General features: G+C 40.9%; 1 protein-coding gene across 2 annotated transcripts in view; it reads right to left on the minus strand.

The window, feature by feature from the left end:
• The window catches only part of LOC115146244 (signal-induced proliferation-associated 1-like protein 1), a 68670-nt gene extending 45633 nt beyond the window's left edge, over positions 1–23037 (minus strand). For both annotated transcript variants that reach the window (XM_029688212.2, XM_029688210.2), the window contains exon 1: positions 22773–23037. The gene's annotated coding sequence lies outside the window, so the exon portion shown is untranslated. The remainder of the gene's footprint in view (positions 1–22772) is intronic.

The raw sequence follows: 23037 nt of genomic DNA on the forward strand, positions 1-23037 counted from the left end.
AATAACCCTCACGACGCCAGGACAGCGGAGTCAATCACCACCTTCCGGAGACACCTGAAACCCCACCTCTTTCAGGAATACCTAGGATAGGATAAAGTAATCCTTCTCACCCCCCCCCCCCTTAAAAGATTTAGATGCACTATTGTAAAGTGGCTGTTCCACTGGATGTCTTAAGGTGAACGCACCAATTTGTAAGTCGCTCTGGATAAGAGCGTCTGCTAAATGACTTAAATGTAAATGTAATATGGAATTGCTTTAAGATGGTCATAACAAAGATCATTTAAAGAGGTCGACCGATTAATCGGAATGTCCGATTAATTAGGGACGATTTCTTAAAACAATCAGAAATCTGTATTTTTGGACACCGATTTTCCCGAAATTATTATTATTATTATTTTTTTACACCTTTATTTAATCTTTATTTAACTAGGCAAGTCAGTTAAGAACTCAATCTTATTTTCAATGACGGCCTAGGAACGGTGGGTTAACTGCCTCGTTCAGGGGCAGAACGACAGATGTTTACCTTGTCAGTTCGGGGGATTCAATCTTGCAACCTTACAGTTAACTAGTCCAACGCTCTAACCACCTGATTACATTGCACTCCACGAGGAGCCTGCCTGTTACGCGAATGCAGTAGAAGCCAATGTAAGTTGCTAGCTAGCATTAAACTTATCTTATAAAAAACAATCAATCACTAGTTAACTACACATGGTTGATGATATTACTAGTTTATCTAGCGTGTCCTGCGTTGCATATAATAAATGCGGTGCGTATCATTGCTCCAATGTGTACCTAACCATAAACATCAATGCCTTTCTTAAAATCAATACACAGAAGCATATATTTTTAAACCTGCATATTGTCGGGCTGTTTCACCGTCTGGTACGGCAACTGCACCGCCCACAACCGCAGGGCTCTCCAGAGGGTGTTGCGTTCTGCACAACGCATCACCGGGGGCAAACTACCTGCCCTCCAGGACACCTACAGCACCCGATGTCACAGGAAAGCCAAAAGGATCATCAAGGACAACAACCACCTGAGCCACTGGCTGTTCACCCCATTACCATCCACAAGGCGAGGTCAGTACAGGTGCATCAAAGCTGGGACGAGAGGCTGAAAAATAGCTTCTATCTCAAGGCCATCAGACTGTTAAACAGCCATCACTAACACAGAGAGGCTGCTGCCAACATACAGAAGTGAAATCATTGGCCACTTTAACAAATGGATCACTAATCACTTTATTAATGCCACTTTAATAATGATGTTTACCTATTTTGCATTACTCATCCCATATGTATATACTGTATTTTATACCATCTATTGCATCTTGCCTATGCCGCTCGGTCATTGCTCATCCATATATTTATATGTATATACTCTTATTCCATCCATTTACTTCGATTTGTGTGTATTTGGTAGTTGATGTCGAATTGTTAGATTACTTGTTCATATTGTTGTACTGCCGGAACTAGTCGCACAAGCATTTAGCTACACTCGCAATAACATTTTTGCTAACCATGTGTATGTGAACAAAATTTGAATTGAAAGCTGATATTGCCAATTGTTTTTTTTACAAATATATTTATTTTATTCTTCCAAACAAGATATTGACCAATGGATTGATTATCACATTATGAGCACAAAAAAAAGCTATTTTAGTCTGCCATTGGTGTCAGTAGAGGACATAACTTCTTAGGGCTGCAATCCCGTTAACAGGATGATATGACAACAGCCATTGACAGTGCAGGGCGCCAAATTCAAAACAAAGGAAATCTCATAATTAAAATTATACCGTTTTAAAGGTAATCTTGTTGTTAATCCCACCACAGTGTCCGATTTCAAATAGGCTTTACAGCGAAAGCACCACAAACGATTGTTTGGTCACCACCAAGCCACAGAAAAACACAGCCATTTTTCCAGCCAAAGAGAGGAGTCACAAAAAGCACAAATAGAGATAAAATTAATCACTAACCTTTGATCTTCATCAGATGACACTCATAGGACTTCATGTTACACAATACATGTATGTTTTGTTTGATAAAGTTCATATTTATATCAACAAATCTGAGTTTACATTGGCGCGTTACGTTCACTAGTTCCAAAAACATCCAGTGATTTTGCATAGCCACATCGATTCAACAGAAAATACAAGTTATACACATGGAATTATAGATATACCTCTCCTTAATCTCTCTAGGATAGGGGAGGCTTGCGTCCCACTTGGCCAAAAGCCAGGGAAAATGCAGCGTGACAAATTCAAATAAAATGATATAAAAATCAAACTTTCATTAATTCACACATGTAAGATACTAAATTAAAGCTACACTCGTTGTGAATCCAGCCAACCTGTCAGATTTTAAAAAGGCTTTTCGGCGAAAGCATAAGAAGCTATTATCTGATGATAGCACAAAAGTAAACAAAGAGAATAGCATATTTCAACCCTGCAGGCGCTACACAAAACGCAGAAATAAAATATAAATCATGCCTTACCTTTGACAAGCTTCTTTTGTTGGCACTCCAATATGTCACATAAACATCACAATTGGTCCTTTTGTTCGATTAATTCCGTCCATATATATCCAAAATATCAATTTATTTGGCGCATTTGATCCAGAAAAAAAACTGCTTCCAATTTGGGCAACGTCACTACAAAATATCTCAAAAGTTGCCTGTAAACTTTGCCAAAACATTTCAAACTACTTATGTAATACTACTTTAGGTATTTGTAAACGTTAATAATCGATCAAATTGAAGACGAGTCTATCTGTGTTCAATACAGGAAGACAACAAACCAACGCGACTTCAAGTCTTGCGCAACTCTCAACAGTTTTACCCAGTTCCTAGATGTCCGTACTTCTTCATTGCACAAAGGAATAACCTCAACCAAATTCCAAAGACTGGTGACATCCAGTGGAAGAAGGTAGGAACTGAAAACAAGTGCCTAAGAAATATCGTTTCCCAATGAGAACTCACTGAACAGACAGACCTCAAAACAAAATCTGAACGGTTAGTCCTCGGGGTTTTGCCTGCTACATAAGTTCTGTTATACTCACAGACATGATTCAAACCGTTTTAGAAACTTCAGAGTGTTTTCTATCCAAATATACGAATAATATGCATACCTTATATTCTTGGCATGAGTAGCGGGAAGTTGAAATTGGGCACGCTATTTATCCAAAAGTGAAAATGCTGCCCCCTATACCTTAAGAGGTTAAGAAGTTAATGCTACCGCTGTGTCAGATTTTTTCAAAACTTAACGGAAAAGCAAACCATGCAATAATCTGAGACGGCGCTCAGAAAAAAAATATTTTCCGCCATGTTGGAGTCAACAGAAACCAGAAATAACATTGTAAATATTCCCTTACCTTTGATGATCTTCATCAGAATGCACTCCCAGGAATCCTAGTTCCACAATAAATGCTTGATTTGTTTGATAATGTCCATTATTTATGTCCAAGTAGCTACTTTTGTTAGTGCGTTAGGTACACATATCCAAACGCTCGTGCAGGTCCTGCATAACTTCAGACAAAAACTTCAAAAAGTTATATTACAGGTTGAAGAAACATTTCAATCTAAGTATAGAAACAATCTAGAAACATCTAGAATCTAGAAACAATCTTTATGGTGTTGTTACCATACCACAAAGAATTCCTTTGTGTCTAGAGAAGCAATGGAACCCAGGTCGATATCATGTGGAATGCGCGTGACCAGGAAATGGCTCTCTGCCAGTAACCTGACTCATTCAGCTCTTATTCAGGCCCATAACACAGTAGAAGCTTCATTTAAGTTTCTAAAGACGGTTGACATCTAGTGGAAGCCCTAGGAAGTGCAACTTCATCCATACCCCACTGTGAATTCAATAGGGCCTGGGTTGAAAATCGACCAACCTCAGATTTATCACTTCCTGTTTGGATTTCTTCTCAGGTTTTTGCCTGCCATGTGAGTTCTGTTATACTGACAGACATCATTCAAACAGTTTTAGACACTTCAGAGTGTGTTCTATCCAATACTAATAATTATATGCATATATTAGCAACTGAGACTGAGGAGCAGGCCCTTTACTCTGGGCACCTTTCATCCAAGCTACTCAATACTGCCCCTGCAGCCATAACAAGTTAAACCTATTGAAGTCATCACCCAATGCTAAATCTACAGGTTATGATCTTATGGACAATTTTTTACTTTATTATGCTACTCAGATTGCAGCTCCACTGAAATACATATTTATTTGGTCACTGGAAAAGGGAACATTTCCAAATGTATGGAAGCATGCTAACCTGTGTCCAATTCTGAAAGGCAGCAAAGAACCCATTACTCCTGCCAATAGTCGACCAATTGGTCTACTCGGTTCACTCAGTACGATATTAGAGGGTATTGTGTGCAGAAAAATATGGGAATATATGGAAAAAAATGATCTGATCACAGCCAATCAGCATGCTTATAGCAAAAACCATTCCACTACCACTGCATTGGTTGATATGATTGACCAGTGACTCAATGCTATGGATAATGGCAGGTTTGTGGGTTACTATTTTTAGATTTCATTGCAGCATTTGATTTAGTGTATCATGAAATAATTTCGACAAAGTTACTGCATTATGGGTTTAAGAAGGCAGCATTGAATTGGGTACAGTCATATCTAACTGACAGGAAACAGTCCTCCTATATAAATGGGTTTTCTTCCCCTCATGCTCTAAACTGTGGAAGGGCAGCTTGCCTTGGGCCCCATCTTTACTAACGACCTTCCTTATACCTTATCTGAAACTCAAGCTACTATACTTGCAGATGATACAACAATTTATAAAGCAAGACAATCGGTTCAACAGGTACAGCAAGCTCTACAAGTAGATCTGGGAAATATCAGGGAGTGGGTTTTCCAGAACGAACTTGTTTTGAACGCCAAGAAAACAAAGGTTATGTTGGTCTGTTCCACCAGGAAAAGGTCAACACAACACAACAATTAAGTATGGGGGAAGTACAAATTGAGGAAGTGGCAGAAATCAAACTGCTAGGGGTGCAGCTAGACTCCTGCGTATCATGGCCGTCTCAAATAACTAATCTACACTGCATTCAGAAAGTATTCAGACATCTTGACTTTTTCCACATTTTGTTACGTTACAGCCTTTTTCTAAAATGTATTAAATCATTGTTTTTCCTCATCAATCTACAAACATACAGCATAATGACAAAGCAAAAAGCAAAAACAGTTTTGTAGACATTTTTGCATACGTATTAAACATAAAACCAGAAATACCTTATTTACATAAGTATTCAGACCCTTTACTATGATGCGACTCAAAATTTAGCATGATTTAGAAAGGTACACACCTGTCTATATAAGGTCCCACAGTTGACAGTGCATGTCAGAGCAAAAACCAAGCCTTGAGATCGAATTGTCCTTAGAGCTCCGAGACAGGATTGTGTTGAGACACAGATTTGGGGAATGGTACCAAAAAATGGCTGCAGTTTTGAAGGTCCCCAAGAACACAGTGGCCTCCATCATTCTTAAATGGAAGAAGTTTGGAACCACCAAGAATCTTCCTAGAGCTGGCTGCCCGGCCAAAGCCCGGCCAAATTGAGCAATCGGGGTAGCTGCCAAAGGTGCTTCAACAAAGTACTGAGTAAAGGGTCTGAATACTTATGTAAATGTGACCGACTGGCTCGATTCGGTCTTTTGAAGCAACATTTGAAATTGTGTTTTTTACATTGGATAAAAGTAGAGACTCAGAGCTAGAATATGGTATATCATACACTACAGTTGACTAACAACAAGAAAGTAATTATGCTTTGAAAGTTGATAAACTTGTAACCCCACTTTGAGAAAATGTCCCCTTGAATGTTTTGATACACCTACTGGAGAGCTTTTCTTTGTCTACACTACATGCAGCTTTGTTCACACCCTCTAAAGCCTTAGCCCCACCCATCTCTGTAAGGATTCACATGTAAGGCCATGTACTAAACAACCAAAGATTTCAAGACTAAAGGTTGGTTTATACTACAGGTGTGTTCGTAAATTTAATCTGGAGTGCCAAAGTGTGAGACTGTGCTCTGGGTGTTCGTAAACTCAGAGCGTTGTTAGATTGTCAGTTCGTAAATTCAGAGCGTTTCGCTCTCAGATCACACACTGGACGCTCTGGCCGAGGAGTAGGGTTGATCAGAGCGTTCTGACCTAACAACAGCAGTAAAGCACCCAAGCTAACTGGCTAACATTGGCTAGATACTTTCAGACACAAATGAGAGAACAGCTCACTCTGACCATTTTACTCACCCTAGCAGAGCTGGTAAGGTTTTTTTTAATGTTATACATTTACATTACATTTAAGTCATTTAGCAGACGCTCTTATCCAGAGCGACTTACAAATTGGTGCGTTCACCTTAAGACATCCAGTGGACATTAGTGACTGTAACTGTGCTGCTGACACCTTTTGGCTAACATTTACTGACACCGGCCATATTCAACCACTTGTGAGCATTCATAAATTCGTCAGTTATTCTGCGCTCAGGCACACTCAGACGCGAGTGCTCTGACATCGGAGTAGATAGCCAGAGCGAATTTACCAGCTACGTATATCGACAGTTGGCGTAGTGACATCATGAAAATTCTATTGAAATGGTTACTTAAATCAAATCAAATCAAATTTTATTTGTCACATACACATGGTTAGTAGATGTTAATGCGAGTGTAGCGAAATGCTTGTGCTTCTAGTTCCGACAATGCAGTAATAACTAACAAGTAATCTAACTAACAATTCCAAAACTACTGTCTTATACACAGTGTAAGGGGATAAATAATATGTACATAAAGATATATGAATGAGTGATGGTACAGAGCAGCATAGGCAAGATACAGTAGATGGTATCGAGTACAGTATATACATATGAGATGAGTATGTAAACAAAGTGGCATAGTTAAAGTGGCTAGTGATACATGTATTACGTAAGGATGCAGTAGATGATATAGAGTACAGTATATACGTATGCATATGAGATGAATAATGTAGGGTATGTAACATTATATTAGGTAGCATTGTTTAAAGTGGCTAGTGATATATTTTACATCATTTCCCATCACTTCCCATTATTAAAGTGGCTGGAGTTGAGTCAGTGTGTTGGCAGCAGCCACTCAATGTTAGTGTTGGCTGTTTAACAGTCTGATGGCCTTGAGATAGAAGCTGTTTTTCAGTCTCTCGGTCCCAGCTTTGATGCACCTGTACTGACCTCGCCTTCTGGATGATAGTGGGGTGAACAGGCAGTGGCTCGGGTGGTTGTTGTCCTTGATGATCTTTATGGCCTTCCTGTAACATCGGGTGGTGTAGGTGTCCTGGAGGGCAGGTAGTTTGCCCCCGGTGATGCGTTGTGCAGACCTCACTACCCTCTGGAGAGCCTTACGGTTGTGGGCGGAGCAGTTGCCGTACCAGGCGGTGATACAGCCCGCCAGGATGCTCTCGATTGTGCATCTGTAGAAGTTTGTGAGTGCTTTTGGTGACAAGCCGAATTTCTTCAGCCTCCTGAGGTTGAAGAGGCACTGCTGCGCCTTCTTCACGATGCTGTCTGTGTGAGTGGACCAATTCAGTTTGTCTGTGATGTGTATGCCAAGGAACTTAAAACTTACTACCCTCTCCACTACTGTTCCATCGATGTGGATAGGGGGGTGTTCCCTCTGCTGTTTCCTGAAGTCCACAATCATCTCCTTAGTTTTGTTGACGTTGAGTGTGAGGTTATTTTCCTGACACCACACTCCGAGGGCCCTCACCTCCTCCCTGTAGGCCGTCTCGTCGTTGTTGGTAATCAAGCCTATCACTGTTGTGTTGTCCGCAAACTTGATGATTGAGTTGGAGGCGTGCGTGGCCACGCAGTCGTGGGTGAACAGGGAGTACAGGAGAGGGCTCAGAACGCACCCTTGTGGGGCCCCAGTGTTGAGGATCAGCAGGGTGGAGATGTTGTTGCCTACCCTCACCACCTGGGGGCGGCCCGTCAGGAAGTCCAGTACCCAGTTGCACAGGGCGGGGGCGAGACCCAGGGTCTCGAGCTTGATGACGAGCTTGGAGGGTACTATGGTGTTGAATGCCGAGCTATAGTCGATGAACAGCATTCTCACATAGGTATTCCTCTTGTCCAGATGGGTTAGGGCAGTGTGCAGTGTGGTTGAGATTGCATCGTCTGTGGACCTATTTGGGCGGTAAGCAAATTGGAGTGGGTCTAGGGTGACAGGTAGGGTGGAGGTGATATGGTCCTTGACTAGTCTCTCAAAGCACTTCATGATGACGGAAGTGAGCGCTACGGGGCGGTAGTCGTTTAGCTCAGTTACCTTAGCTTTCTTGGGAACAGGAACAATGGTGGCCCTCTTTTAGCATGTGGGAACAGCAGACTGATATAGGGATTGATTGAATATGTCCGTAAACACACCGGCCAGCTGGTCTGCGCATGCTCTGAGGGCGCGGCATAGTGGAGCCTTTTGTTTAGACATGTATCTAGCTAGCTAAACAATGAAACATAATCCCAACTCATAACGTTACTACCCTGCATGAATCTGCAGATATCTCACCAGCCAGGTTCAATGATAGCTAGCTAGCTAACATTAGGCTACAACTAGCAATGCAAATGGCTCTGAGATACAAATAATGTTACTACACAGATCACACAAGTAACGTCAGCTAGCAAGCCAGCCAGCTAATGTTAGCTAGCTAGCTAACAATATACTTTAAATTGAAAGGAAAATTACTTTCAGACCAAATTTGAAACATGTAATATCTGAAAATGTAGCTAGCAAGACTATCTTACTCGTATACATGGATGGACACTTCTCCCTCTCTGTCACCGTGGATACCATGGTTGCCCTTAGTTTGAAGATGTAATCCGGAGACAGGTGTTTTATACAACAAACTTCTGTGTGATTTTTTTTCGACTTCATCTGCGTATTTGCAATCTAAAGGCAGAATTTTCTCCATCTCCTTAGCTATCATACTCTAATTCCACTGATTTCAAAACTCGGTCCTCCAGAAAGTGGAGAGCAACACTTATGCAGTTCTACTACACGATATCTTTTTTTTTAAAAGCCACGTTATAAAGGATTACCTACACATACTGACCAGCTCATGTTGGGGCGGCAGCGTAGCCTAGTGGTTAGAGCGTTGGACTAGTAACCGGAAGAGTTGCGAGTTCAAACCCCCGAGCTGACAAGGTACAAATCTGTCGTTCTGCCCCTGAACAGGCAGTTAACCCACTGTTCCCAGGCCGTCATTGAAAATAAGAATGTGTTCTTAACTGACTTGCCTGGTTAAATAAAGGTAAAATTAAATAGACAGAAGCGTGCTACATGGCAGACCAATCAAAACTCATCTCTCGGCATGCCCAGCCCACTCATTATCTCAGCCAATGTTGATGTCTTTTTCTGTGGCTAAACCAACTAGGCTTGTAATTTAACAATTTTATTTGTTTTTACAGACGGTATGTATACAAGTTTGTTATTGAGGCACATGAAAGTTCACATGTTGCAGAAAGCATTTCTGCCCAAAAAAACGCATTTAGATTTTTTTTTAAAGTTTGCGTTCAAATGGCTATCCTTTGAAGTAGTGTCATGCGACACACGCCTAGTTTAAAACTTTGTTTTAGGAGTGGGGTGTTTTATACATTTGTAAAAATGTATAAAAACCTTTTTTAACTTTCTCATTATGGGGTATTGTGTGTAGATTGATGAAGGGAAAACATTTTTTTAATACATTTTCGAATAAGGCTGTAACATAACAAAATGTAGAAAATGTCGAGGGATCGGAATACTTTCCGAATGCACTGTATGTAAAAAAATATATATATATTAAAACCGCATGCACGATCAGAAGGATAGCTAACTATTTACTGGGAAAGATTCTTAAGCAAACAACCCAAGCATCAGGTGAACTACTGTTCTGTGGTCTGGGGAAATGCATCAGTGGGTGAAATTAGGAGGATGCAGATTGCACAGAACAAAGCAGCAAGGACTGTTTTAAGGTGGAGATATGACTATTCTGTTGTAGTCATGCACAATGCTCTAGGATGGTCATTAATGAACAAGATAATTGAATAAAACATGCTTATTTTATTTCACAATGTACACCATTTAAAATGGCCAAACCCCATTCACAACAGTATTCAGTTGGTAAGAGACAGACACTCAGTAAATACTAGGAATAGATTGTCCACCATATATGTGTTATCCAGACAGAAAAGAGAAATAGGCTAAAGAACGTTTCGAGTCAGAGCAATAAAGAAATGTAATAATTTATCTGAGCAAACCAGAAACCTTTCAATATATTAATTCAAACAATACTTTCGAACCATTTAAATATAATAAATTGAAAGGTTGTGCAGGACTTTGGTAGATGATGGAATCAATCTATCTTCTCAGACTGTTCAAGTATTTATCTGGTCAATATTTCAGTGTATTATGTCTGATGTGTGTAACAGTGTGTTATATGTGAAAATGTGATTGTATTATAAATTGTATTATAAATTGTATTTTAATGTTTAAGGACTCTTGGAAGATTAGTCCAAATTAGGACTAAAAGAGATCCTAATAAAATAAAATAAAATAAGCTAAGATGACAGTGATTCAGCATGAAAAACAATGGGGAGCTCGCTCTCAGGCTAAATCTACAGTAGCGAGTAGCCTAGCATAGTTTGAATGCTACACTAATCAATGTCAGAGCCAATTAGGAGCAGAGAATGCTCACTATGAGAGAATGTATGTCTGGGAAATGTAGTGTCTGGGAGAATCTGGTGAAAATGCAAGCAGTTAAACCAAATAACAGCTCAATGATAGGCTATTATTTCCAATTTGCCCTTTCGTTAGGTAGTGCAAGAGATGATTGGGTGAGTGTTCTATACAGCAGCAGTGCATTCACACATGCCTGGGTCAGTAAGGGTAGCCAGTGATGTCCAGGCTCTGTGCTGGTGCTGTATGGGGGTAGATTTGTGCTGTGTGTGCCAGTACCAGTCCATTCTGGAACACAGCCAAAATAACCATTTACTTCTCCCACACTGGACACTGTAGGTCTCAGTACAACAGGGACTTAACAACAGCCCTAGACAACGCTTAAGCCATGTACATATCATATTTGTTTCAAACAAAGTACACAAAGCAACAACATCTATCCTATGTCCCTGTGTGTGAGAGCGCTTGCACGAAGTGCATGAGTGTGTGAGAGAAGGAGGGAGGGAGAGGGAGAGAGAGATAAATGAGACTGAGTGGCTCTAGTGACAAACTGCAGTATAGCAGCAAGGTCAGTTGACAGTGACCTGCCAGATTCCCTCTCCAGAGGTGTCAATATGGCACAGACCTGTGATGTCTGAAGCCATCCAGAATCCTCTCACACTGTGGGCCAGGACACAGAGATACTTAGGGCTAAGGCCCTATTCCCACTACGAGAGATGGAGAGTCTGAGGAGCTGAGTGGTGAAAGGGATTTCTTCATTACATCCTTGCCTTACTTTTCATTGTTGCTGGCTATGCAACATTCTTGGTCCCCAGCTCAAATTAACCATAAATATCAAAGTATCCAGTAAGCACAAATTATTTAAGAATCCAAGCAACTTTTCTACGGATAATGCAACCAAGCCATACTACTCTTGAATAATGCAACAATTCACAAGCATGAGCAGACAGTTAAAGGGTTTACTTTCTCATCCGTACACATTAAATTAGCTAACAATACACATCCAACTCCTGCTAGCTAGCTAACTAACAACATGCTTCATGATCAAGTAACGTTAGCATATTAATAATGCACGTTTACCCCTCCCATACAAATATAAAAGTACAGTAATGTTATCATACAGTGTAATTCATATTATAACATAATTTACACAGCTAGGTAACGTTAGTGAGCAATCTATCTAGCTAAACAAAATCATTTCTGCTGACGTTTAGCTGAACCATAGCTAGATAGGTGATCTTAAGCGTACACTAGCGTATTAAAGTTATCTTAGAACAAACCACAATGTAGAAAATAGTAAGTGTGTCAACTTTTGACTGGTACTCCAGTCAAACGTTTGGACACACTTACTATTTTCTACATTGTAGAATAATAGTGAAGACATCAAAACTATGATGTAATAACAAAAAAGTGTTAAAACAAATCAAAGTGTGCCTTGAACAAATCATTTTACATTTGAGATTCTTCAAAGTAGCCACCCTTTGCCTTGATGACAGCTTTGCACACGCTTGGCATTCTCTCAACCAGCTTCATGAGTGCTTTTCCAACAGTCTTGAAGGAGTTCCCACATATGCTGAGCACTTGTTGGCTGCTTTGCCTTCACTCTGCGGTCCAACTCATCCCAAACCATCTCAATTGGGTTGAGGTCAGGTGATTGTGGAAGCCAGGTCATCTGATGCAGCACTCCATCACTCTCCTTCTTGGTCAAATAGCCCTTACACCACCTGAAGGTGTGTTTTGGGTCATTGTCACACTAAGCGCAAACCAGATGGGATGTGTATCACTGCAGAATGCACTGCAGAATGCAGTGAGGTAGCCATGCTGGTTAAGTGTGCCTTGAATTCTAAACAAATCACTGACAGTGTCACCAGCAACAACAAAAAACACACCATCAAACCTCCTCCTCCACGCTTCACAGTGGTAACCACACATGCGGAGATCATCCGTTCACCTACTCTGCATCTCACAAAGACACGGCGGTTGGAACCCAAAATCTCACATTTGGACTCATCAGACCAAAGGACAGATTTCCACCGCTCGAATATCCATTGCTCGTGTTTCTTGGCCCAAGCAAGTCTCTTCTTCTTATTGGTGTCCTTTGGTAGTGGTTTCTTTGCAGCAATTCAACCATGAATGCCTGATTCACGCAGTCTCCCCTGAACAGTTGATGTTGAGATGTGTCTGTTACTTGAACTCTATGAAGCATTTATTTGAGCAGCAATCTAAAGTGCAGTTAACTCTAATGAACTTATCCTCTGTAGCAGAGGTAACTCTGGGTCTTCTTTTCCTGTGGCGGTCTTCATGAGAGCCAATTTCATCATAGCGCTTGATGGTTTTTGAGACTGCACTTGAAGAAACTTTCAAAGTTCTTGAAATTTGCCGATTGACTGACCTTCATGTTTTAAAGTAAACATGGACTGTCATTTCTCTTTGCCTATTTGAGCTTTTCTTGCCATAATATGTGAACCGTTTCTGGAAACTAGGCGTATGTTGCAAGTCACGACTTCACAGGAGAGCCATTTTAAGTTTTTGTTTTGTTATCAAAATGCGTTTTTTTGGTGTAGAAATGCCTTCTGGCACATGTGCACTTTCATGTTCCTTAATAACAAACTTGTATTTTTTTATTTTACCTTTATCTATAGGGGGCAGCATTTTCACTTTTGGATAAATAGCGTGCCCAATTTCAACTTCCTGCTACTCGTGCCAAGAATATAAGATTCTATTTAGATAGAAAACACTCAGAAGTTTCTAAAACTGTTTGAATCATGTCTGTGAGTATAACAGAAATTATGTAGCAGGCAAAACCCAGAGGACTAACCATTCAGATTTTTTTTTTTTTTAGGACACTGTCTATTCAATGAGGTTTCATTGGGAAACAAGATTTCTAAGGCACTTGTTTGCAGTTCCTACCGCTTCCACTGGATGTCACCAGTAAGTAAGGCCATCTTGGATCAGGATAATGTTATGTGTACTGTTTGAGAGTTGCGCAAGACTAAAAAAGTAGCGTTAGTTTGTGATCCTCCTGTTTTGAAAACAGATAGACCCGTCTTCAATTTGATCGATTTATTAACGTTTATAAATACCTAAAGTTGTATTACAAAAGTAGTTTGAAATGTTTTGGCAAAGTTTACAGGTAACTTTTGAGATATTTTGTAGTGACGTTGCGCAAATTGGAAGCTGTTTTTTTTCTGGATCAAACGCACCAAATAAATAGACATTTTGGATATATATCGGCGGAATTAATCGAACAAAAGGACCATTTGTGATGTTTATGGGACATATTGGAGTGCCAACAAAAGAAGCTCGTCAAAGGTAAGGCATGTTTTATATTTTATTTCTGCATTTTGTGTGGTGGCTGCAGGGTTGAAATATGCTATTCTCTTTGTTTACTGTTGTGCTATCATAAGATAATAGCTTCTTATTCTTTCACCGAAAAGCCTTTTTGAAATCTGATATGTTGGCTGGATTCACAACGAGTGTAGCTTTAATTTGGTATCTTACATGTGTGATGTAATGAAAGTTTAAATTGTATAGTATTTTATTTGAATTTGGCACTCTGCATTTTCCCTGGCAATTGGCCAAGTGGGACATTTGCGTCCCGCCTAATCCTATTTAACTAAGCAAGTCAGTTAAGAACAAATTCTTATTTTCAATTACTTTCAACCTCCGTCTCTCCCGAGCCCGTACGGGAGTTGTAGCGATGAGACAAGATAGTAGCTACTAAAACAATTGGATACCACAAAATTGGGGAGAAAACAGGGTAAAATTCACAAAAAAATATATCATAATAATTTTAAAAATAAAGATTCTGTTGTCAAAACATTGATGATGAAACAACTGCATTAATCATATTAGATAACACAGACATAAAATAACAGGCCTCTAAATCATTTTGCTTACTGATTACGATATAGGACATATTAATATTACACAGGTAGACATCATGCCCTAATCATAAACTGCATATAATACATTCTTGTGGTTTTACATTTTCCCTCACAGAAGAATCTGTTGCTCAGGACAGGACAGTGATGTGTCAGCTTATTATGACTCTTTTTGACATAGGGCTGTCAGAGAAGGTTGGCTGGGTTGATCTGATGGGAGAGGAGCTGTAGTGACAGTTAAGAAGCCTCAGTATGGGAAAGGTCAGGAACTCACTAAGTGAACATATATAAGTTACCATGAGCTCCCGTCTACCATCCAAACACCACCAAACCAAATGGCTGGACTAGAGTAAGCCCAGTCAAACCAGCTACAGTAAGCCTAGTCTCACATTGCCATATTTTGTAGCCTAAGCCTGTAACCAGGAACATGAGAGCGGGAGAGAGCACACTCAATAACCATGACCTACATTATAATAAAGTGATTCAGTACAAAACATGATGATCCCTCATTGCCAACAAATAGAAGGGAATACAACAAACACTGTGGTTTTTCTAGAATAATAACAGAGTAATAGCATTTGTATGACAATCAGTGTCATTTAGAAAGCCTGATGCAGCAGAAGCTCAGTGAGACACCCTTTTCTTTCCCCACTAACACAGATCTCAAGGTGAAAGCCTCATTAATATCCCCTCACACCCGCCAAAAATCTGCCCTGCTGCTGTCACATACTAATTGCTTCTCTACCACACAAGAAGATGTGCTCTGGAAAAGATGAGCTCTTTTAATTAACCCCTCGAACCGACTGTGGATTAACAAGAGAGGTTCTAATCCATTCAAATCTCATAGAAGAGGAAGTGCTACCTTAACTCTCATGTTCTGCAGGACCATGTAAGCGTTTAAAGAACATCCGGTACTAGCTGCCTGCAGGTGCTGACTACAGGGGAAAGCTGTGGCTGTTAGGAGTCCCAAGCTATGCTGAAGGAGAATACTAAAGAGGAGAAACACTGGATCTCCCCACTGAGGAGCCCATCTGACAGAGAGCTGGCTCAGTCAGAGAGAGAGTGACAGCGTCAAATACACAGGTACTGCTGCTCAATGAGCTAAATCTAACAGAAACTAACTGTTGGAGTGAATGGGCCAAATGTAGGCATCCCTTAGCATATTCCCACAGCAGGAAGATGTTGCAATGTGAAGTCAAATATGTAACATCAACATATCATATTGTATTGGGCCTATACCATTTAGCACATCAATTCAACAATGTTTCCTTTGCACGTTAACTACTTCCAGCCATTGATTAGGGCATGGCTCCACTTATGGCTTGATGCACTTCTAGTCCTATTATGTACAGTACAGCCTCAGAGTTAATCAATTCATACAGAGTCATTTGTGCAGCAGTAATTCAGGCAGCATTGCATAACAGGAGCCATGCTAAATCACTGGCCGTGCCAGGAAACCAATGTCCAACCTGCATAGTGCACTGCTGCTGACCTGCACTGCAAACACACCACACTGTAGCCCACAGTGTAGACAGCTCTGGAACGGTGCTGATCAAAAGAAAAAACTAATCTACACAGGGCCTAGGGAGGAGCGCTTTCCTATTCTTATCAAAAATAAAAGCAAAAATACAGAGACCTCATTCACAGTCAAAAAACCCACAAGGCCTACAGATTAGCATATGCTGTATTAGGTTGACAACATCTGACAGTTGTTCCAATTTTTCAATTTTAGTCTTGGTTCACAGGACTCAGGAAAAAGCGGATTGCAATTACCACACCCCACTCATACCCCCACTTCGCTCTAATCGAGGCTCAGAATCCCCAGAAGTCTTGAAGGAAAAAACATGCAGAGTTTAGGTTTGAGCTCTGTGTGATCCTTAATTTGTATCTTTACAATAAGAGTATCTCACGCACACACACACCATAGACACTAATATTCTCCCCAAGGAACATACAAACATGCACACGCAGGCACACACACTCATGTTTGCATCAGAGCTGTGGAGAGAGCTTCAACCTGGATCACTATAGACACAGTGACATCTGCAGAGGTTAACTAACAACAAATACAAGTTAAACGTAACGGTGTGATAATAAGGTTACCAAGTGGAGCAGAAGGGCGAGAGGCCAGGGTGTGCCGGTGTTTTGAATCCAACAGTACATGATCCCTAGCGACTAATTAGCATTCAAAGCAGGGAGCCGCGCCACATAAACACTTGCCCACCTGCCGCAAAAGGCCCACATCACAAAGAATCCTCCCTGCTTCTCCTTGAGCAATAATGGCAGGCAGGCTTTTATGTGATACCTTGCACAGCAGACCTCTTGCACCTCTTTCCCATGCGGTCCCTCCTCCCAACACATCAACAAATGAATGTATTGTAACAGAAGACCGGCCTTCAACTCAACACTTTAAAACGATCAGATCTAGAGTCAGTTTAGTAGTCTAGCTCTTCGTCCTTGGCCTCAAGAACAACATCTGAAAACAGACAAAATCTGTCAAAACTGAATTGTTATTTATTTCTGAGAGCATGAGCTCCCAAATATGGAGTTGATGTATGTATGTATCTCATACCAGCTGAAAAGCTGTAGCCAAGATATCCAGGAATACATCAATTAAATACACAGGAAACAGGCTGAGGGGAAAGCCCGGAAAAGCAGCAGCCATGTTTGTTATTGGTCGGCCTCATCTGCTCTCTCCACCTGGGAACAGATGGAAAGAGTGTCTCTCTGCAGCAGTCAAATTGATAGGGAGTGGGACAGTTTATCAAGTCAGAAAGTAGGCAGGGTGCTGATGTGTTACCCATTTCTAATTCTCCTAATCTATGAGGTGTGGCACTGTCAACAACAAAGTGAAAGTCACGTGTGGCTCAGATTGTGGAGCATGGCGTTTGCAACACCAGGGTTGTGGGTTTGATTACCACAGGGGACCAGTATTAATAAAATATCAAATGTATGTACTCACTTCTGTAAGTAGCTATGGATGAAAGATTCTGCTAAATAACTGAAAACTAAACAGCAAGAAAGGAGAGGGTTTGTCCTGAATATCACAGAATTGTCCCCCCTTGTCAGTGAATCCTAGCAATATCAGGTGAGAACACAGTCAATTGACTATTCCATTGTGTTCCCTCTCTCTCTCTCTGCATGTGTTTCAGAGGAAGAGCCTCTGAAATTCTCACACAGGACAAGGAAGGAACTGGAGCCAAGCAGTCTCATTCCTCACCCCCAACCATGCCTGGAGTAGAGCAGGAACTCAACTCACAGGATGGAAATGTATTACGTGTTTTGACTAGAGAGAGGATGTGGAGTCTCGGAGCAATATGAACAGGGATTTCTGCTAGTTGGGATGCAGGAAACCAAGAGGAGGGAGCCTAAAGTGCAACTCTTTCAGAAATGTTAACAATCAGCGTCTTTAGATTTTGTGTTGGGGGTTTCAAATCAAATAAGTTCTGAGCAGAACTCATGCGGTGCTGTGTGGCATGGAATTTCAGTTTCACTGCACCTGAAAGTAACAAAAACAGTTGAGCCGTTAAAGTGAAGGAATGAGGACTAGCTGAACAGACCTGTCTGCACATTGATATCCTGATTCAGGCATGCTCAACCCACTGCATATTCCAATCTGCTTCTCAGATTTCTGCCCACAGAACAACACTATAGCTGTGTGGTTTCGACCCCGTATGGGAAAATAATATGTCACTATTGTATGGAAGACACACAGCATGAGGCATGGGCCTTGTTCTCTGTTTATAGACTAGGAATGGTAGCAAATATTTTGTATGTGAGGGAGATACAGGGGGTGTAGATCTAACAGTGTGATACTGTAGGCAGTGACTGACATGTTTAGACACAACCAGGCAGATCATCACTATAAGGCAAGATAGCCTAAAGCAACTCAACACATCCTCAGGTACCAACATTTTATTACGGAAGCGTTTTCTTTCTTTCCGTGTGTGGTTGTTTGTTGGAGATGTGTTTTCCCCAATCCTTTCCCAGAACACACTATTTCCAGCACTTGTGCCTGAGAGGCAGAGAAATATGGGAATTACAGCCTGTCTGGTCTGGTGAGACTGTGGCTTTGGGTTAGAGTTGAGAGTTAGATTAAATTAGTCAGGGTATCACTCTTTCTCTTAGTGTGAGGTTACTTAAAATCATCAGCATCAGCAACAGACTGAGACTATGAGGGCAGCACAAGAAGTGGATTGATACTGTGGGGAATAGGCCTATTTGTCAGGGCTAGATTAGAATAGACATCTTGTCCCAAATCAGCACATCAGCTATGTTGCAACTGCACCACTACATTACATTCTGCCTCATCAGGAGAATATGTGTGTGTGTGTGTGTGTGTGTGTGTGTGTGTGTGTGTGTGTGTGTGTGTGTGTGGGGGGGGGGTCACAACGCAAAATAATGTGACCTCCACATAAATAATTGTAAAGCCGCAAAAGTTAAGAGTTGCCTACATCATTTTTGTGATGTGGTGGAGGGGGCAGTTTCTTTGTTCATCTGCATTTACTCTGTGACAGCGAGTTAAAAGAGATGACATCATCTCCATTGTGAGTTTCGTGCTCTTTCGCTGTTTCCATTGGTTGACATATACCCGGCAGGCCCAAGCAGACAAAGCCGGAGCATTCCAACAGTTTAACAGGAGACAGTACCACAGTCATCCTCATCCCAGTCAGCTTTATCACCCCCATTCAACTCAATGGTGACATCGTAGGGCACCGGAGGACAGATTGCCAAGACAATCATTTACTCTTCTGCCTTTGGTCTGACAAACATTGCTTAATCATTCGAACAGGAGCCTACTCATTTTTTCATAACGTAATATATTTCTAGTCGTTATCTTTTATGGTTACGGACGGTTTGCCAAAAGGTCAATCCGCTTCTTTGATTTCACTGAGCTTAGTCAGAATAGAAAGGAAAATAACATGGCCTTGTACTTGACATCAGATATGTGTATCAGTCCATTCAGTGGCACATCCTAGGGCCTGTTATGTCTGTTCTCAGCCTTCAACAACTAACAACAGGAGGGAAGGCAGGCAACATTGCAAATTCAAGCAACACATTACTTGAGGAGAAAGACGATTTAAATCAAGGTGGACTAGACATTGTCTTTCTAATTAGAATTCTTATAGATTATTCAAATTATTGTTGAATGTAAACATTTGAGCACCTTGAATAGGCAGGCAGTGGGCCAGGGTATTTAATTGGCCTGGAAGCATATTCCACCCTGTTATATTAACATGACATGTTATACCTATATTTAAGAGTAGGCCTGTCATGAACAAAGCAAACATTTAGTTTTAGTATTTCACTTCAAACACATCCCAGAGAGGCACTTTATAAAACTGAACTATGCTCCAATTGTTGCTCCTCCTATCTGGCATTCAGAGCCAGGAGTCAAGAGCCTGCCCTGGACTCCACCTCCCTGTCTCTGCTGTCATACTCTTGTGATAAGATATGCGAGCTGCATTTACCCTATACTATTGTCCTACGTTAACCATGGGGGGGGGTCTATGGCACATAGCAGAGAATGGTTCACCCATCATGGGAGATTAAAATAGAAAGACACTTTTCCCCATAACAGTGTCAGCACTAGATTGATTTAGAGTGAAAACTCCATCATAATGGGGCACTGGTCCAGTTTGCATGATGATTTTGCACCAGCAAAACAATATCAGACTAAATATAATGAGTAATGAGGTTAAGAAAATATTTATTCAACAGTAAAACAGAGGTCTTCAATTGTTATGACTATGGACCTGTCTGATGTTATCCCAGTCATCAATCTCCCATGTTCACAAAGAATGCTAATATTTTGTCCACTATGCAACTCAATATTCTTTCCTTCCCCTTTCTGACTCATCCCACCAGAACCAATCCCGTTTCCTACAGAACAATGCCACGGATCAGCATACACCAATATGGGTAGAGAGAGACAGAAGAAACAGTAGGGCAGGGATGATCAACTAGATTCAGCCGTGGGCTGATGTTTTCTTCAACAGATGCTCGGGGGACCAGAACATAATTACAATTTCTTTGTAGACTGTAAATAATTAGGAACAGATTTCCAAAATTAAAATCACTTGGAGATGATTTCCTGGTGTTTTTACAGTCTTTTATGTCCAACAATTAACATGTTATGACATTTTCTCAGAAAACCACAGGCTGCCAGTTGGGGAACCCTGTACTAGGGGGACTCCAATTTCAACACTGTGATGTTCAAGCTCTTATCTGCAGAAGACAGAAAGTACAAACAGTGAGTGAGTGCTAAATCGACTGTATTTGGACTCCTTGTGACAGCTACTGGAACTGTCAAAAACAGCTGGCCAGAGAGGCCAAGTTCAAATCTCATGTCTAAGCGCATCCAGATTTGCCACTGTAGGGGCCCTTCAATGCAAAATATAGCCTGCCCCATAAAATGTCAACCAATAGCTTTATGTAACTCAATAGGCTACTACTTGGTCAGTGGGGCATTTGAATTCCTCCTGAAACTAAAACTAATTTCTACCGTGTCTCACAGGTTGCATACAAAAATGAAGGTTTTTGCCAGTCACATGTCTGAAGGTCTATACTTCATCTTCCAGAAATGTATAACACTTTACATTAACCTGCTCTAATTCTTGTGTAGTAACTCTGTAATAATACTCTAATATTTGCTTTGAATTCAAATCAAAGTGTATTTGTCACGTGCTCCGAATACAACGGATGTAGACCTTACAGTGAAATGCGTACTTACAAGCCCTAACCAACAGTGACATTGTTAAGGAGAAAATAGGTATTAGGTAAACAATAGAAAAGTAAAGAAAAGAAAAAACAGCAAAAATAACTGAAGCAAAGCAATGTACAGGTGGTTCCGGTAGAGTCAATGTGCGGGGGCACCGGTTAGTCGGGCTAATTGAGGTAATATGTACATGTAGGTATAGTTAAAGTGACTATGCATAGATGATAAACAGAGAGTAGCAGTAGCGTAGAGGGGGTTGGCGTAGTAATAGTTCAATAGTTAGTGTTACTTACTAAACAGGTGTACAGCCTGAGAGCAACGACGTAAAATGTTACTCAGAAGTCTGACTAATACATTACCTGCTTTATTACAACAGCAATGTCTAGTCAGCTGTGTCAGATCATCAGTTAGCCTAATTTAGCTGATGTAAAGTATAAATTTTCCAAACAAACTTTTGTTAATTTGGCCATTCTGTCCAAAACAGGGAATGCAAGGTAGGTGTTCTTTCTTTGAGTTCGAGACGAACCCTCAGGCTTGGAGGCATCTCACTGACAAAGAGCCAAACAGGCAGTGTAAAGGCCAAGTTAGCATACTGTATGTCCTAACTGCAGTGTTGAGCAATACTGTACATGAATTCAGCGTTGTACCTATAGTGGTTGAGTAGACAATAGTGTTATGCCTTGTGACAGTCGAACCTGCATATGTGTTGCCTGGCTTATAGAAAGATCCATCAACATTAACCCTTTAGAAACATTAACCCACCACTAGTAGAGGCATGGGTTAACAGACCTAACAATATTTATGTGGTTCTCAACCTTTTTCACAAATGTTCGGTTATTGTACCACCAACTGAATTTTGCTTTACCCGTACTACCCCATGAAGTACCCCCTTATGTTCATTTCACCATAGGCCTATGGTCTCATGAGTCGTCTCAAGTACCCCCTGTGGATAGGCCAAGTACCCCCAGGGGTCCTAGTAGGCTACTCTGGTTGGGAACCACTGGTTTATATATACCAAAGGAGAGTACTACAACAAAAGCTGCAGCATAACAGGTCTATTACAGCGCTATTAAACCATGTCAATTTCCTCGATACCACCTGTAAATCAGCAAACCCAAACTGAACTCGAAACAATGCACATTGTCCTTGAAAAACGTGATACAGTGATGCATTCATTGATCATGACAAGACCAAAATTGACATTTTCCACTCCAGTCACGTGCAGCGTGCGCGTTCTAAACCCACAAAGCAACCTTTCTGGATCCCTCCTAATTTGGAGAAATAAAATACCCTGATTGCGTATTCAAATGTAGATTACTTACTAGTAGAGAACATAAATCGGTCATATTTTGCTGTTTAACATGCTAATTGTTTGGGGAGACAATCCAGATGTTGCTTGCGCCCATGTAGCTTACCCCAAAAACACCATGCACATGACATGCATCGTTCCCCAACGACATAACGCAGGTTTGCGACTCACCTTTTCTTGTCTCTCCCTCAACCGTTGGATGGCATGAACACAATACTACGCGTTTCCCCCCCTTTTGCTTCTCGTGGAAGACCCTTTAATGTAAAAATCAAATAAAAAATACAGGAACAACGTTAACTATATGGCTTTAAAGCAGATGTTTCCGTTCCAGTTAAAATCACAATTATCTTTGCGCCTTCCCCAGAGATGCAGTCTAACTTAGAAGTTGGATACAAAGTTACTGGTTTGCCTCGCTGCGCTATGCAGTTGCTGTAGG

This window comes from Oncorhynchus nerka, linkage group LG18 (assembly GCF_034236695.1).
Source record: "Oncorhynchus nerka isolate Pitt River linkage group LG18, Oner_Uvic_2.0, whole genome shotgun sequence".
Lineage (NCBI taxonomy): Eukaryota > Metazoa > Chordata > Actinopteri > Salmoniformes > Salmonidae > Oncorhynchus > Oncorhynchus nerka.